Here is a 20,000-nt window from a genome sequence, read left to right as displayed (position 1 = left end):
ATTTGTTTACTTGTCCCAAATGTAATTTGGGAACCTATGTCGGTAATTCGAGTCGGCTGTTGAAGGTTCGCATCGATTGCCATCGGGGTGTCAGTCACCGAACAGGAATAACTTTATCTAAGAAAGAATTTTCTGCAATACGCAACCATGCAATAAAAAGTAAACATAACATTCAGTACAATGATTTTAAAATCTTATCACAAGCAATAGATAACCGGTCATTACCCATTCTCGAGTCCCTCTTCATTAAACAATTGTCACCTACCCTCAACAACCATTCAACTGCTGTACAACTGAACATTACTTAATAGACCATTTGCCCTTTCTACCTTCTCGCCTTTGTATTTGCCTCTCCCCATTTGTCAAAAATAAATAATACTTATTCAGTCTTATCTATACTTCTGTACCGGTGAGTTCTCGTTTCGCTATTTTTTTGCTTTGTGTCCGCCTTTATATATATATATGTTTTTTTTTTTTTTATGTTTAATCTTTTTCTCCTTTTGTAATCATATACAGAAATTTTTTGCCTGTTAGGATTCAATATTTTTCTCCTGTCTTTAGTAATAATGTAATTTTCTTAGTAGTTCATGTGTGGTTTGTGTTTTTAAGTGTTTTGTTTGTTTATTTATTTTGAAAGTGTCATTGTACTAGTAGCTTTGCTTTTCCCTGTTGATCTCTTATTCAATTACTTACCGTCTTACTTTTATATAAAATTCGAATTTCACTGATATATTTTTGATTAATCTATATGATTTTTTTTAAAAATGCATAATTTGTTTACTGTGTCCCCATTTTAGTCTGATTTAATGTACAGAATTTTAATTTTTCCCTGTTTTTAGCCCCGAAGATGGGATTTGTATCCCGAAACGTAGGCGTTGGATGAAAATAAAGTTTTAACAAAAAATGCAGAAGTTTCTGCTGGCCATACTCTTTTTATTAAAGATCCGACTTTCTAGAAGCGACAATGCCATTCATTATATATATATATATATATATATATATACTATATATCAATACTATACATACATACATACATACATATATATATATATACATATATATATATATATATTATATATATATATATAATATATATACATACTACATATACATACAAACATATATATATACATATATATATATACATATATATATATATATATATATATATATATATATATATATCAATACATACATACATATACATACAAACATATATATACATACATACATATATATATATATATATATATATATATATATATATATATATACATCTACTATATATATATATATATATATATATATATATATATATATATACTATATATATATATATATATATATATATATATACTATATATATATATATATATACTATATATATACCATATATATATATATATATATATATATATATATATATATATATATATGTATATATATATATATATATATATATATATATATATATATATATATATATATATATATATATATATATGAAGTAGAATATGTATGACATATTTATGAAGTAGAATATGTATGCATATGATAAAGATCCTTAAAGCTTACTCGATTGAAAGTTATGTAATTTGTCAACTCTAGCATTTGCAATAAGAAAAAATTCCTTTTTAATTTGAAAACGCTCTCTTTTGTCTGATAATATCAAAGACGAACCAAAAACAAAAAAATACCATCTGGATATTTTTTTTCAGTTCAGCCGGTAGTAACTCTCCAAATGGGCAGCAACCTTAACCCCGAGAGCATCAAAGAAGGAGACGACGTCTATTTCGAATGCCATATCAATGCCAACCCTCCCGTGCATAAGGTCACATGGTACCACAACGTAAGTGTCTCATGATTTCTTATAATATCATGTTGTAAACAATTGTTTTTTTTATTTATTTTGTGTCGGAAGATATGTTAGAAAACGAAGCATCATTCTGTTTTTCACCTGCTCATTGAACTGAAGATCGCAGTTTGTCCATCTACAGTTTAATTTTATTCAGTGAAAATCACTACATGTAATGTGTGAAGCTCTTGGAATTAATGTTTCATTCAAAGCGTTAATGCACTGAAGATTTTGATCGCAATTGATTGCATATCACACTGAATTTCAAACAAGTCAATGATGAATCTTATACTTTGCAATACAATATTGCTCCATCTAGTATACAACGCTTTTTGATGTGGATCCTGATAGGGAATTTCAGCTATTGTATTGAAGGTATGAACGATAATTTATAGATAAAGAATTGTGTACAGAAACCTTTATAGATTTCCATTTTAATCTTTCAGATTTATAATGAATATTATACCCATCGTATTCAAGTAAAATCCATTTAGCATTAAATTTTAATTTATAGCATTTTTCATTAAGAAATGGCCTGTGGATATATGCCATGGCCGGGTTTCAGCAATGGATTATTCTTACTGCCGTCTTAATTTCTGGCTACAGTATGTTTCAGTAAGTTTTGATATGTATTTTTATAGGTATCTTATTGTCTTAGATTTTCATCGTTAATTTGTTAGGATATCAATGCCATTGATAAGAAAAAAATATTGGTAACGTATGAAAAGCCTTAGATTCATTTACTGTATGATTGAGACTATTGTGCGTAAATACTATCGTATTAAGGTTCTATAATACTGAAGGCGTCGATTTCACCTGTACATTAATGATAGTCTTTTCGTTAATCTGAATGTAATCATGAAATTTAAAAGTCTGAATATACTGAAAGAACGTCATTAAGAATTTATTTCTGTTAGATGTAAATATGAGAGTGCGGTACCAGCGAAAATGCAGGTCTAGATACAACTGATTTATTTGTTCAAAATTCATACAAGCCATAAGCCCATGCGGGCCGCAAAGCAGTTATGATGGCTAATTTTTAAATATCCTCCTTTGCTACCGGTACTTGAAAATACCCTTTTAGCAGACCGATCTTGTGAATATTCTTGCTCCCCTCATCTCATTTGATATGTCTGCTATACTTGGTAGCAGGTATATATCTGGCTTCGTCTTGACATACTGTCAGTAATATCCATAGGGGCACCATCTTCTGTCTGCTTTTGGCACCATGTGATGCTTGATATTGTGCTTTGCTGATTTTGTGAGGTTGTGCTTGAGGTCATCCTTGAATATGTCTTCGCATTCACACAGCAACTCTCTCTTCTCTACTGGTGGGACATTTAGTGTGATGGGGCATATCTTCTGCTGCTTGTCTGTTGCCGTGGTTGCTGTATGTCTGCTTGGCTGTTGAGGGGGTGTGAACTCTTTGTGACTCTCGTGACTAGTTCCATTCTTGTTACATCTACTAGGAGGTTATTCACCGTTAGGAAATTGCTCCTAACAACGGCATTGTCATGTCTGCTGTTATGAAGGACTAGTCATAGTCTTGCCCATCAAACTTGATCTTCATCTACCACCTGCACATTATTAGTGTCGCTCTGCTGGCGGTTGAGACCTGCAAGTTGGGTGGAGGGGCGGGTTTTATTTGCTCTCCTGGTCTCTGGGATGAATGACCTACAGGCTCCAGTATCCACCAAAAATTCCATGCCAGACCTTTCATCTCATGAAGAAGCATGTCTCTGTTCTTCACTTGTTCCTGGCAGAAAGACAGCAGTGGGCAGGCGTGATTTCTCTCATGAGACAACCTATCTGTACTCTGCTGACCAATTAGTTTGATAGGTCGCTTTTGCGACCTACGGATGATTCTTGAGAATATGCAGCCCCTGACGTACTTCCTTCCTTTTCCCTTTGCCCCGAATCCCCAGTGGAATAACAGACTCCCTCTGGGGTTCCTGTTTCCTTTGTGATTGCTTTTCCTTGTTTTCCTGTCTGGAGAGCTTCTCATAGATTCAGGTGGCTGGTTCGTCCTCCTCACTGTCTCAATCACTGTTGGATGACTGGGTGTGACATGCTGCTGATACTGGCTGCGACGGGGATCTGCTGCTTTGTGTGCTGTATGAATAACCATGATAAAAGATTCTTCTATGGTCATGGTGGAGGCTTTCGACATTGCAGGTACTGTCTGGTGGGGCAATGTGGTGAGGAATACCTCCCTTACCAGGTCCAAAGATGACTTGGTACCGCCACCCCTGGCTGGTACAGTGATGAGTCATCACAGCTGGTTATACATGTGCAATGGCCTCTCGTCTCCTATTGGTGTCCCCACATGGTCTTGAAACTTCTTCACTCTCTGGGTGGCATGCTGAAGGATGACTTCAGCTGATCCTTCAGGATGCCGTAGATTACTGGGGTCTCTAGTTTTTTTAGCCATGTCACTATCTGCTCAAACATGTCGTCTGACAGTAATGCAAGAAGGCATCTGCTGTCTGCGTCAATGAAGCGATTTTCTTTGTGTGAAAAATTGTCTACTGGGTGGTGGGGCATAAAAGGGCAGTAATCAGATGGAGGCGACTGCAAAGCTCTTGCTGATGGTGTTGGGGCCACAGGCGTGGTCGGTCATTTCCAGTGTCACCAGTGTGAGAATGGAGTACAAGCAAAATTGCAGGTCTGGATACAAACTATTTATAGGTTCAAAATACACAAATCATAAGCCCTTGTGTGCCACAAAGTTGTCTGACCTTTGACAGGTAAAGAAAAAGGGATTAACTCAAGGCCTCTGTTTCTACACAGAGACAAAATACAATTATAAAGATGCAGAGCATATGAGTAGGAAATGGGTATACATGGTTAAATGAATGATATTCAGATACACTGATTGGTACAATATCAAACTGACGATGACGTTGTCGGAAATATTCGTCAAAAACATCATCTTGATTTTGTGTTTTCTTCCAACCTCATGTTGCCCACATGGTTATTTTCTCCGAAATGAGAGCTGATGTATTAGCAGGTAAGCCACATTGTTGCACAAGTGTGCCTAAATAACATTTGCAAAGAATTCCAGCTTGCTAAAACCGGATGGTCATAAACCCAATACAATGTCAAATGGCCCTACAAGGCCTACGAGGGTTTTGAAAGTTATTTCTCTGACTATCAGGGAACATAAACTAGTACATTAAAACTCATCGCTAAATGTTTGTTTTAGTCTTTATCAGAGGTTTTGTTAAAGATCGGTTCTGTGCTTCTGTAGAATATTGCATTTATTTAATAGACATTTCATATATAGTGGTGGCCTCAAAAGGACAACTCTAGCAGAATATTGGAGTATTTACTCAGTTTTTACATTACCTGCCCTTAAATTTAAGCAAAAGTGAGCATTTCTGATGAATTTTGCGGGCGTTCTGTATGTATATGTAGCATAAGATTTCTTTTAAACTACTGGATCAGCTCATCCAAACCTTGAATCTTTTTTTAAGGTATGGTTAAGATACTCTGGGTTTTTATTCCAGTGGGCTCCTAAATTCAGGAGAAATATAAAAGGAAAACACATTAATGTTAGACCTATAATTGCAGCAAGTGCCCCAAGTGAGCATTATGGCATGTGGGTCATGTTTTTTATTTTTCATTTTGAGTTATTACTTCTTCAGGTTTTAATCTCATTACAACCGTTTTCTGTTTTGTGACTTTGTGCACTCATGCTGTGCTGTTCCATCTTGATTCAGTTAATTATATTAGCAAGCGGTCATGAAACATCCTCATTATGGGTATAATTTGTATCATCTGGTTCAGGTCAACGCTAGTCACAATAAAATCAGATTGTCTGAGCATGTTGGCAACTCCATTGTAAGCGCTTGAAAGAACTCAGACACCACTGTTGTGTCAGAAAAATTACCTGCAATTTCCCTTACACCGAGTTTTTTTTATTGCTGTTATATTTTAATTGATTAAAGGATGCACTATCTTTATGTTTCATCTTCATACGTGTGAACTTTGTAGACATAGGCCTACAACTGTTATAAGTTGAACTACTACCCCTAGTAACATCAACAATTACGACTTATGTAAAGATTTACTGGCATATATATCTATATAATACTCAGATATATATAATATATATATATATAATACATATAATACAAATATAATATAAATATATATAATATATATATATATAGATATATAATATATATTATATATAATAAATATATATATAAACAATGTCATCCCTTTCCTAGATGTATAATACATAGAGAATCTTTCCAATGCACATTCAGTATTTATAGAAAAAACCACCCACAAATAATTTAACATATGTACATTTTTATTCTGGCCACCATCTTAATTATTTTTAAATTTCAATTTTTTCTTCTATGGTTCCTACGCGCTTGTGGTATCACGAGTCCACAATATCTTGACCAAGAAATAGTGTACATAAAAAAGATAGGAAACGATCTCTGCTACCCACCTCATTTAATTGATTTATGTTATCAAAAAGCCCACAAAAAGTTTTATAGTGTTGCTATTAATGAAAAATAAATGCTAAAAATGTACTTAGCTTACCTTACTTTCGTGGATTTGAAACCATAAAATCAATATTTAATCGTTTAATGTTAATGTAGTGTTCTACTTGTATAACAATAACCATTAAACGACTATTGACAATTAAGAATATCGTCCTGTAACAAATAACAACATCATTTACAAAATTCCTTGTAAGGATTGCCCATCATTTTACGTTGGTCAGTCAAGTAAAATTTATGTGTACGTATTAAGCAGCATATGTATTCAGTTAGAACAGCCCAGACTTCAAATGCACTATTTATCCATCTGAGTGAAAAATCTCATTGTATTAATTGGGGTGATACCTCTGTAATTGCTAGATCTAATGATTATGTTTCAAGAAATTTACTGGTATCGGCAATTATACAAATCACTATAAAAACAACCTAAATCTTAGTCTGAGAATGTACCATTTGGAGCCATATATTTGTAAGATGTTATGAAGGACCTTACAATAAATGAACAACTAATAAATTAGTCCCACATGTATATAGTTATTATTTCTCTCTCTCTCTCTCTCTCTCTCTCTCTCTCTCTCTCTCTCTCTCTCTTTGGTTCAATATTCTCTCTCCCTCTTTCTCTTGCTCAATATATATATATTTATATTTTCTTTTGTCTTTTCATTAATAATTAAGTTTTTTGGGAAAAATTTGTGTAAAATTTGCATGATATTAAATTGTATATGCTTCCTTGTTTTTTTCAAAATGTACTGTTTTCTGGAAGAAAACTTGTTTACCGCGTGTATCCTCCAAGATGTGGCTACCCTCAGGCGTTTCCTCATTTCTGTAGAGTGAAATCGATCTTATTGCAAATCTTGTAGTGTCAGTTTGGATATTAAGCCTTCTTTTGACTATGTTTTCCTCTGTAAAATCAGTTTGCCTTAGTAAAGGGTCGGAATAAGACCGAAAGTACTCGGCTATCTCACTTTTTAATTTTTTCCTTCGTGGCAAAAACCTTTATTTATGTGTGTGTGTGTGGGTGTGACCTATTCTGCTGTACATTACTTTGTAAAACTTCACTTCTTCTTCATCCCCTCTAGGGAGTTACCCACTCTCTTCTGAAAAGTCTATCTCATGATTGTAACCTTTCAGAGAATATCCTATTTTTTTGTCTAACTTCCGTGTTTCCCGACATCCTTCTATTGTACAAAGATGAAGAGAAGAAATTGAAGAGTATCCCCTTACCTGCCTGTAGGGAGATAGAGAGAAAGAGAGAATGATGAAGAGAGAGAGAGAGAGAGAGAGAGAGATGAGAGAGAGAGAGAGAGAGAGAGAGAGAGATTGTTAAAAATCTCCAGACACACTCTTGTTTGCATTTGCAACTTATTTAATTACCAACTGAGGACTGTGTACGGACACTTAAATTGCAAGTGAGTCCAGTCGCCTAACAATGGTGGCAGCGGTGGGATTGTATGGCAGGGGACGTTCCGCGATGTGGGTGGTGTCCCACATCTTATTCGCGAAATAAGACCTCTCCCGGATGATTGTGTTTACTCCATGGACAGTGTAGTTGGCCGCTGCTCCACTGCAGCCGTCGGCAGCAATGATGAGATGAGATCCGGAGCTGATCCATCTCTTCTTTTTCTTACTTCTTTTTATCTTTTTCTTTTTTTTTTCCCCTTTCTTTTCTCCTGTTTTTTTCTATTGGGGCAAGGAACTACTCGAAATTTAAATTATTAGGGAAGGGAGAATCTCAGCCAGGTTCAGTTGTTCAGCCTGTGAGCGAACTTATACTTGTCATAAGGATACAGGTGATCCAAGCAGCATTCTCGCATATGGGGCAAAGTTCCATTGAATGCTAGGTCTAACTTACATGAATCCTTGGAAACATTCCTGGAATTCAAAGGAGGTCAGTCATGCAAACCTTTTATCCATGGCTGTGTAGCAATTAGCGAACGATTCCAGGTCTCTGACGTCTGTAAAAGTTTCCTTGTTAGGGGAAATTAATATGTAGCTAGACAGATTCAATATAACTGGTAATGAGCTACTTGACATGTAAGTGGGAAATGGTGCTACTTTATAAGATTCCCATGCATCAGAAGGATCAAAGGATATTAATCATGATTCTATAGTTTTCTACACTAAACTGAGATTAGGTTATAGTAGAACACAATACTTATGTGCTTTCAAGGAAGGAGTATAACCAAGTTTGTCACAAGCATTCTCTATGGTTAATGTTAAGTCTTTGATAGGTAACAAGTGTGGCATATACACTGGTGTGGGGAACGGTCCACATAAGGAGGTCATGTGCTAAGCATTCTGTTTCAGCCGTCTTATTCTGCAAATCAAAAAAATATTGGTAAGTAAGTTCTGTGCAGCTGATTCAATGACTCAGCAAAACGAGATAATTCGGATTTCAAATTGATGACTAATTTTCTGGTATAATGTTACTTGACGTAATGAAGAAATCTTCAATTCTTTCAATGATTGAGCCATGATTAACTTGGACATGGTTGGTTTTGGAACCAGTTGTCCACACGAGAAAAATGTCTGAAAAATCAGTAGCAATAAAAACATGACAAGTTGCATGTTGGAACCTGCAAATAGCCAATTAAATGTAATTACTCATATTTAAAAAATAACCATCATATGGAATAAAAAATGGTATACAGATAAAAATGCTTTATAATATGATATATATTTTCACGCAAGTTTTGTATATATGCAGTTATCATATAAGTGTTTTTATATATATATATATATATATATATATTATATATATATATATATATACATACATATATATATATATACTATACATATATATACTATATTATATATATATATATATACTTCTCTCCTTTTTTTCTATACACCTTTGGAAGATTAACATCTTACAATGTGGTATTGGGATGGTCCGAATGTCAGTAGGTTCGTCTACACTCTGAACTTTCAGCCTATTTGGCTGCTAGCAGTTCGAGGATGATAAATGGTCCTTCGAATTTAGGTGTTAGTTTATAGTTCAGACCCTTACCCTTAGTATGTATATTTGTATATATATTAGATCACTACTGCATAGTTAGTTTTGTTTTCTTTGGCAGTTTATCGTGATTATTTTTCATGATTATTTGAGCTTCTTCCAGATTCTTATGAAGTATATTGAACCTGCTTCCACTATCATTCATGATATCCTTTAAAGGATTTGATCAATTGTTTGTGGGTGTAAGAATGTGAAAGGGGATCCTAGCGGGGGTGCCGTAGGGTGCTTCATGTGGCGACATTTTGAGAGAAGTGTGGTAGCTGTGGTTAAAAGTGCTTGAGACTGTGGGAATAGCAATATCCCAATTGGGTTCCATACCCCCAAGTGTGACCCGTAGGATATTTAACACCTTTTGATTCACCTGTTCTACTAACCCGTTTGATTCAGGTCGATAAATAATGGTATTGATTTTCTTTATGCCTAGGAATTCGCACAAGGAGTAAGAAAGTGATTATTGAATCCTGCACCAGAGTCGGAGATTATCATGTGTGGAATTCCGTGTTTACAAGTATAATATTCATAGAATTTTCTTGCACATTCAATGGCAGTTTTGTTTTCAAAGGTATTAATTCTGTGTATCTGGTCAAGGCATCGATTAACATGCCCTCTGTCAGAATCGTAAAATATTGTTAATAAAATGTTCAAAATGTTTGTTTGGCATGGGGTAGGCTCCAAGGCCGACAGGAGTCTTAGTGTGCCCTTTGTTTTCGTGGCAAGTGTGACAATTGTTTATATGTTTCTTTATATCTGTAATCATCATAGACCAGCAGAATAGTGATTTAGCTTTTTGTGACATGATAGAGAACCCAGGATCACCATTTAGGTGAATGGAATGTAACCACTTTAGGACAGTCAGTATAAGAGAGATTGGCACTACTACCTGGTCGTTAGTCGACTGTGGTGTACTTCGGGTTTTTCTTGTCACGTATCTACACAGAATATTATCCTTGATTATATAACTCTGTTGCAAATATTTTAAGTATTCTTTTTCTTTAGGATTTCAGTTCAAAGCATCTATTGTTTTACTTAACTGATGGTCTTTCCTTTGTTCAGTCTGTACCAATTCAGCACTCCAACCCATGTCTTCTACGTTCGCGATCTTTTGGATTAATGAATTTTCTTCTTGTTTCGAACGCTTATTTTATTTTAAAGGTTTTTTGTACGGGTGTTTCATATCTTCCTAATTCAGCTAATGGTTCTGAGCATGCTGGCATGGGGTTGCGGGATAATGCATCAGCGATGATACTTGCTTTCCCAGGTAAATATCCTATCTTCACGCCAAAGTCCTGAATGATCATATGCCATCGAGTTCTTTTGGGACTGTGATTAAAGCCTTTAAAGAAGCCGGTGAGGGGCTTATGGTCAGTAAGGATCTTAACAGGATAACCAGAGATTATGAACTTGAAATGTACTAATGAATTAATGATAGATATCCCTTCTTTGTCTATTACTGCATATTTACTTTCATATTGCTGAAGTAGTACCTCTCCTACCCCCTGATCTGAGGTGTCAGTTGCGATAAAGAATTCCCTACTGAAATCAGGAAATTTTAAGATAGGTGAGCTGCACAATTCTATTACAAGGTATCGAAGGCCTCCTGGTGCGTTTCAGACCATATAAAATCTGCACTTTCTTCATAACATCAGTTAAAGGAGCTGCAATTGGTGAGTAGTTGCACACAGTCCGCTTATAATAACCTGAACACCCCAGAAATTGTTGTACGCCCTTAACGTTAGTAGGTATCGGAAAGTTATGGATAGCTGACATTTATCATGGACTAGTTTAAGACATTGATGAGATACTGTAAAGCCTAAATAGACTAGTTCAGTCTTAAAGAACTCGCACTTTGAAATTTTTACTCTTAAATTATGTTGTCTTAGTCTCTGGAGAACCAGTTCAAGTTTATGCAAGTGCTCTTCTAAGGTATTAGAAAATATTATGAGATTATCCATATCACCAAACACTATATTAATCATTCTTAAAGTAAAATTGTTGGGGCGCAACAATAAGCCAAAAGGCATATGCAAGAATTCATAGTGTCCCCTGGATGTGCTAAAAGCAGTGTAAGGTGTGCTTTCTTTATCTAAGGGTATCTGGTGAAAGCCTTTGAGTAAATCCAACGAAGTAAAAAATTGATTCTGACTTAACAGGGATAAGATATCATCGGTACATGGCACCGGAAAACGATCAGGAATCCTTTTTGGGCACAACAATTAAAGGAAAGTTATAAGGATTGTTAAACTTCCTAATAACCCCTTCTTCTAGCATTTTTTCTACTTAATTAGACAAAAGTTCAAAAAATTTCTGTCTGATTCCCTTATCTTGGATATCTGCATTGATTTTGCTCCTGATTGATTGTAAGAGGGACTTGTCGACAGTGGGTTGAGTGGAATTAATTTCAGCGATGGTAAGAATGCGGTATTTATACACTTTGATATCTAAGATATGCTGATTTTGTTTGATTACTAAATCGGTATTCAAGTGGTTACAGACTTCAATATTGACCTGATGCTGAGAGTCAACAATGTATAATGCTTGTGTTACGGAAAGTCCATTAATTTTCAGAGTGTCTGGAAGGATTATAGATTTCTAATCCTGACAAAGTTTTCCTAACAAGCACAGAGATATGATGGTACATTCTGTTCGAGAGATTGTGTGAAGGTTGCCAGAGCAGGTTTATGAGAATTATGTTAGGTGGCTTGGATGATATCATTGTTCATGAGACAGGTAATTGGTTCTTCAATGTATGTTACTGCTTGATTGTCTGTCTCCTTTCGCCTGTCGCCATTCTTTGGAGGTGCTAGAACAATGTTTTGAATGCACATAGATGGATATCCTATAATTACAACTGAATACATGTTAATGTTTTGTACAACTATAAAGGTATCAGTAAGCGTACGCCTTCCCACCTTGTACTGGACCTGAGTTACGCCTACAAAGCTTAGTTCATTATTTCCGATGCCCGATAGGCGGACTTTGGACTTCTCAATAAGGAAGTTTGAAAAGAACAAGTGATGAGTCCGTAGGTCCATTATGTTATGTGGACTACTGGAATTGAAAAACAATGTAAAAGGTTGATATTCTAGATTAACTGCATGCAAAGTAGGGCGTAATTCATTGGTAATAATGATAGCGTGGATTATATGAAAATCTACGGGATCCTGCACAGATTTTTTAGACGAGGTTGTGCGGTTCATAGCAAAATTCTGTGATTTGCACAGGTCTTCTAGATGATTAAATTTATATTTGATTCAAAAGATGATGATATGGACGACCCAACATCCTTCTCCTCCCCGCCCCCTCGCTGGAGTTATTTACGTGGTACTTGATTTGCTTTGGACACTCGGAAAATTTTACTGGCTTTGATTGTTTTGGATGGACGGATTAGGAACTGAGTTCCTGGAAGGCCGATTTGCTTGTTTCTGATTTTGCACTTCATTGCCTTGAGTTGTTTTCTTCTTATAATTTGTTTGAGTTTTTCATCTTATTATCATGTGCTACTACATTCTTTGTGTATTTGTTTTAAGCGTTACCCTGTGAATGGTTGCGCGCATTACAATGAGCATATGCATGACTTGTGGCATTGTGAATGGGGCAAAAACACTTGCGGCAATTGTTCATCATATGTCCTGTTATCTTACATTTAAAACAAGTTATCTCGACCGTGTTACTGTTATCTACGTTTACTTGCTGTGGTTTATTTTCATTCTTTGAGAAAGCTTGGACAAGAGAGGGGTCTAAATCTGCACATTTAGACATATGTTTCTTAACTTGTTTGTATATGTCCAATTCTGTACTGCCGGGCATTATAGTCGATTTTTTTAAACCTGGCAAACTTGCACTTAACTTGCACTTCGCTGCTTGTCGCTGATTGGATGAATGTCGTGTTGTCCGAATCTCTCAGTTTTGTTTCACTCTGTGTCAGAATTGGTGGATTATTTACAAAAAGCCAATAGATGAGATAAGAGCCAAATTATGTAATCTTATGTAAATACCAGTTGTAATAAACTTAAGTATTAAGAAGTTACATGCCAAATTATTATATAATAGTTAACAGTTATAAAACAACACTCTCCGAAGCTGTAGACTTGAAATATGTTTCAAACGCATGAGCTTTAATATTAAAATTTCTAGCTAGATTTTTAGTGCAATCATGGCCATTGGTTGTTTGAAAAAAATAACCATATATATTGTACATTGCTGATGTTGTATAACGCCTAGAACTAAATACTATCGTAGAAATGTAAGCTTGTCAGAAAATTTGGGGTGGAAGAGTTGTGGGAGGAACAGCCTCGGGATTGACAAAAAGTTGACGTAATCTCAGCGGGAGGCTCAAATGCGGGTTGTGGTGTTCTTGTCTTCATAAAATAATAAAGATGTTTATATATCATAATGTTCATTTTTTGCATTTCAAAAGTAATGCTCACGGAATGTCATTAATGTTTTAGGATATGTATAAAGTTGCTGTTGCTGTCGCTTTAATGATTTCTTTCATTGTCTTGCTAGGGCCCTGTGAAGTGAATATTGAAAAAAAAAACATTCATTATTATATTACGGCACCGACTGGTAAGCCTACTGCCAGCAGCATGTATATGCCTGGTGTTTGAAACGCCTTCATCTCTGCTTTGTTCCATATCGACTCTTGTGGCCATGGCTAAAATAGGGGGAATCAACGACAGTGAGCCAACTACTCGATAGCCGTTTCTAAGCTGATTGATGATGGCGGTGTGTGCAGACTACAACTCGCCGGCTGTTCCTTTCTTCAAACTCCTCCCCACCCCCAAATGTTTTCGGCAAGCTTACATTTTCTACGATACTATTTTGTTCTTAGGTGTTATACAAACCTACCAGCCAATGTACAATGACTATGCTTTGCTTTTTCCAAACCAACAATGGCACGATTGCGTTAAAAATCTAGCTAGAAATTTTAACATTAAAGCTCATGCGTTTGAAACATATTTCAAGTCTGCAGCTTCGGAGGGTGTTGTTTCATAACTGTTAACTATTATATAATAGTTTGGTATGTAACTTCTTAATACTTAAGTTTATTGCAACTGGTATTTACATAACATTACATAATTTGGCTCTTATCTCAATCTATGGCCGTATAATCACAATTCTGAATCATTGTGAAAACAAAACAGAGAGATTCGGACAACACGACATTCCTCCAATCAGCGACAAGCAGCTAAGTGCAAGTTAAGTGCAAGTTTGCCAGGTTTAAAAAAATCGACTATAGTTTATTATTAAAACACGGTTTAAAGCTTCTGGGAACATAGCTGATATGAAGGTTAAATATATGAGCCTGACAAAATCTTTTACGGTTATTGGCTGATTAAATTGATCCATGTATTCACTCGACGGTCTGTAATCAGTGCCGCTGATCAACTAAGCTAAGATTAGTCATGGAGATGATTTTGTGAATGTTCCTCAAGGTAAACACTTCATCCAGCACTTCTTCGCTGCCATATACTGAGCGTAACTTAACTTTAAATTCCTCCCATGGTTTTGCTTCTTGAAAGGAAATTCCCCTAAGGTATGACCCAGCATCCCCCTTAGCAAAATCAATGAAGCTTTTGGCTTCCTGAAGCTGTAGGGAAGGCAGTGATATACATTTTGCTTTCAAATGAGCATGTACTGATGAGATCCAGGATTCTACCCCCGGAGTAAAAAACCATTACACGTCCCTGGAAAGTTACGATGGCGGATCTCGCATTAACTAAAGTTACAACAGATTACTGATGAAGCCGGTGTGGATGCCACCGAGGGGAAGCGGCTGTAGCCATTTTTATGCTTGTTTTCTTATGATAAGTACGCCTCTTAGGAACCCTTTCAAAGTATCTGTTTGAATAAACACGTCCACTACGTAAACGCATATGCTATGTAAAGCACAATAAGGAAACAGAAATAGTATTGTTACTCAATAAAAGATGATAATGTACACTCATAAGGTACAGTAAAATATTTCAGTAATACCTCTGAAAAGAAGGGTTGGCAAAAATGACAAAGATAACATCCTGCAAGAAAGTGTTGGCAAAAAATGACAAGATAAATTCCTGTAAGAAAGAAGATTATTACCAATGCTGCTTAAATCACCCAGGAACAGAAATCTGTCGACCGGTGATTTTCACGTAGTAAAATCGTGCCTACACAACGATGAATGAAAAATAGGTCTACTTAGCTTCGTTATATGGCGCCGCTCCTGTTTTGTTGAGTGACGTCATCTGATCAGGTGTTGGATGTCCTTGGCTCGGCTGGTCGTGAGGCGCGATGACACAAATTCTTCTTAGCATCGGATGTGGATGTTTGTAGAACAGATTCTTTCGGCTCTGGTGTTATGTTGATGATCCTTTGCGAAAGTCTATGATGGGCGTTTGTTCTTGAAGTTTATGATAACGATGAAGGAACAGGTGTTATGACGAAGAAGCCGATTGATAAAAATGTAGGCTAATATATTGATAATATAGCTATATGCACTTCCATTGAAGTCGGTGTAGGATACGCTGAGCTCTCATGGCACTGCAACGCTGCTGCCTGACGTATGATGAAGTCTCGAGTGGCTGTGTTAAGTTGCTTCCGTCCCGATCTCGTAGAATGTTCCCATTATGTGTTGGAAGGAACCGCTTGCCACCATTGTTAGGAGGAACCGCGTGCCACTATTGTTAGGGGACTGGACTCACTTATAATTTAAGTGTCCGTACACATTCCTCAGTTGGTAATTAAATGGTTTGGAAATGCAAATAGCAGTGCGCCTGGAGCTGTTTAACAATCTCTCTCTCTCTCTCTCTCTCTCCACCGTAGCCAAACAGCTGAAGTGCCTGGCTTACTATGGATCCCGTCCACCCTGTTTACACGCCTAATGAAGACCTTCGCTACTATGCACTGCAGAGCTGGCCAAAGTCTTGTTGACAGTGGCGATCATAATCGTCGTGAATGTATTCGCTTGGCGCAGGTTTAGGAATGTAAAGCAGGCCCATTAACAGAACGTCAGAATCCGCCAAGACAATCTTTCCTATGTTCTGAAGCCCGGGGACATTTGGGTTATGTGAATTTGGCCACTTCACGTAGCTGCTGATTTGTTTTGTAACTGTGAATTGTGTGAAAAGTGGATCAGTATTTTGGTTAGCTTGTAAGGTAGAGAGGCTCATTAACAATACATTCCATGTATCATTATATCAGAATGATAATCTAATGGTGTGCACCCACCTGAAGAACATATAATTTAAGGAATGAATCAATATAGTTGTGTTGCACGCACCAGGATTATTATCAAAGTGCACATGTAACTTTAATCACATTTATCTTTAATCAATACATATATAGCCTTTATATTTATCTCTTACAAGGTACCATTAATTTTTGTTCTTATAAGCTTATACTAATACATATAATTTTGCATGTCATGTTAATTACCAGAAATGCCTTATTATTTCTAATTGATTAATTACCTTCATGACTTGCATTTATATAAGTATATCAATTTAGCATATATATAACCTTTTTTTTTATCTAAATCCACTCAAGTAGGATTACTATATATATATATATGTAACCCTACATTTTTTTAAACATACGTATCATTAGTACTTACCTTATGACTATGCTTTATCATTATTATTGATTGCAATATCATTATTCTTTCATTTTGATGCATTAATCAATTATTCATTATCTTGAACTATCTTGTTCTTAGAATAGCACTCGCACACATCCTGTTGAAGGGCATTTCCTGATCTGACTGACGCTATTTTGTTGTCGTGACCGAGCGATATGTAATAGAAATTCCGATAAAAAAAGAAATGTAATACATTTCCCTTAGAATAAAAACATAACTCCAGAATCAGGTCACAGATCAAGCAGGAAAAAGCGCCCCAAAAATACAGTCACAGGATGCGCGCGAAGGCTAGGTAACGTAAAATAAACAAACACACGAGCGAAACCATTCCTCTTGCTCTGGGAACCTAGATTTGCACCCACAAGAAACTAAACTGAATATGATGAATCATCTTAACCTAAAAGAGGTGTTCGTTCGTGCATACGTATATTCTGTTAGGTTTGTAACCTATTCTGCTGTACATTACTTTGTAAAACTTCACTTCTTCGTCCTCCGACTCTCTAGGAAGATTACCACTCTCTTCTGAAAAGTCTATCTCAAGATGTAACCTCTTCAGAGAATATGCCTATTTTTGGCTAACTTCCAGGTTTCCCGACATCTTCTATTGCACTAACATAAAGAGAAGAAATTGAACAGTATCCCCTTACCTGACCTGCTGAGAGAGAGAGAGAGAGAGAGAGATTGTTAAACATCTCCAGACACACTGCTGTTTGCATTTGCAAACCATTAATTACCAAACCGAGGACTGTGTACGGACACTTAAATTATAAGTGAGTCCAGTCCCCTAACATATATATGACCGCATTACGTATTCTGACTGACTTTAAATACACTTAGGACAATTTCCCTAACTGCTTATATAAAACATTCTGAACTAGACTAACAAATATTAGAGTATAATGGTACTTCATACACACACACACACACACACACACACACATATATATATATATATATATATATATATATATATATATATAGACATATCTATCTATCTATCTATCTATCTATCTATCTATCTATCTATCATCTCTCTCTATATATATATATATATATATATATATATATATATATATATATATATATATATATATATATATATATCTCACATATCCACAGGTGAAAAATATGAGACAGGGTGTAGGTTCTGACCGGTTTCGGCTTTATTTTCAAGCCATTGACAAAGGACTGATACATAGTATTAGAATTCACGAGTATATATATATATATATATATATAATATTATATATAGATATATATATATATATATATATATATATATATATATAATATATATACTACAAAGACAGTACTGACGAACGTACACACAACCGTTTGAGACTGCAGATCCACCCACAGGCAGGTGTCAAGGTAGGAGTGGCTTTCAAAAATCATTTGGCTAAAATTTACAATAAATTCTCAAGGGATACTACCGCTTAGGATACAAGTCCACACTTGACAGGTGTCAGGGAGGCGGGGTTGAACATCTCATTACCACTACTGCCCCCTTAACTATGTTTACAAATATAATAATCCTATTTCCATATATCTACAGCCTACCTTAAAATTTAAACAGTTGACAAATTTCTTTTTGATATTAAAGGATCAAGTTTTATACATTCCTTGACTGTGTTCTATTATTGTTGTAACTTTCTTTTTTATAAAACTAGATTCAATGATATTCCTTTCCAATGCATTATTAGAACGCGCCAGCTTTTTTGCCCCTTCCCAGTTAATAGCATGAGTGTTCTCACTAACATGTACAAACATACCACTATTTCCCTGTGCATATCTCACACATTGTTTATGTTGTTCTATTCTATTCTTTTTTTCCAGTGCTTTCCCCGTTTGACCAATGTAAAAGTTGTCACAAGACTTACTCGGAATTTTATATACACATCCTTCAGCATTGTCGGGGGAGTTCTTAATAAGTACCTGTTTCATTGTTTTATTGTTTTTAAAAACTACGTTAACACGAAAATTCTTCAGGAGATGTGGGATATCTTTCATTATTATTATTATAAGGTAGTACAAGCAAATTATTGTTGTTGTAAGGTTCTTTTTGGTTTTGATACATGGTCTTTTTTGCTGCTTTTAATGCATTGTTTAGTACATTATCTGGATATTTCAGTTTCTTGCCTGTATTCCGAATCTTATCTATCTCCTCATCTATATATTCTGGGCTACATACCCGTAGTGCTCTTAAAAACATGGATGCAAACACTGATCTTTTAACCTTATTGTGTTGTCCAGAATAGAAATGTACATAGGAAGAAATATTAGTAGGATTTCTGTAAACACTATACTTAAAACCCACTACTATTCTCCGTATGAGGACATCCAAAAAGGGTAGGCATTCATCTTTTTCTATTTCCATAGTAAATTTAATTGATGGTACTAATTGATTTAACCTGGCAAAAAAGTTATTTACATCTTCGTTCCCTGGCCATATACATATTATGTCGTCAACATATCTAAAACAATATAATTCCACGCAATGTACCTTGGTTTAGATATGTTGACGACATAATTTGTTGTATGGCCAGGGAACGAAGATGTAGATAACTTTTTTGCCCGGTTAAATCAATTAGTACCATCAATTAAATTTACTAAGGAAATAGAAAAAGATGAATGCCTACCCTTTTTGGATGTCCTCATACGGAGAAATAGTAGTGGGTTTAAGTATAGTGTTTACAGAAAACCTACTAATATTTCTTCCTATGTACATTTCTATTCTGGACAAAACAATAAGGTTAAAAGATCAGTGTTTTTGCATCCATGTTTTTAAGAGCACTATGGGTATGTAGCCCAGAATATATAGATGAGGAGATAGATAAGATTCGGAATAAAGGCAAGAAACTGAATTTCCAGATAATGTACTAAACAATGCATTAAAAGCAGCAAAAAAGACCATGTATCAAAACCAAAAAGAACCTTACAACAACAAAAATTTGCTTGTACTACCTATAATAATAATATGAAAGATATCCC

Source organism: Macrobrachium nipponense, chromosome 16, assembly GCF_015104395.2.
Source record: "Macrobrachium nipponense isolate FS-2020 chromosome 16, ASM1510439v2, whole genome shotgun sequence".
In the NCBI taxonomy this organism is placed as follows: domain Eukaryota; kingdom Metazoa; phylum Arthropoda; class Malacostraca; order Decapoda; family Palaemonidae; genus Macrobrachium; species Macrobrachium nipponense.
This window is presented reverse-complemented; position numbering follows the sequence as displayed.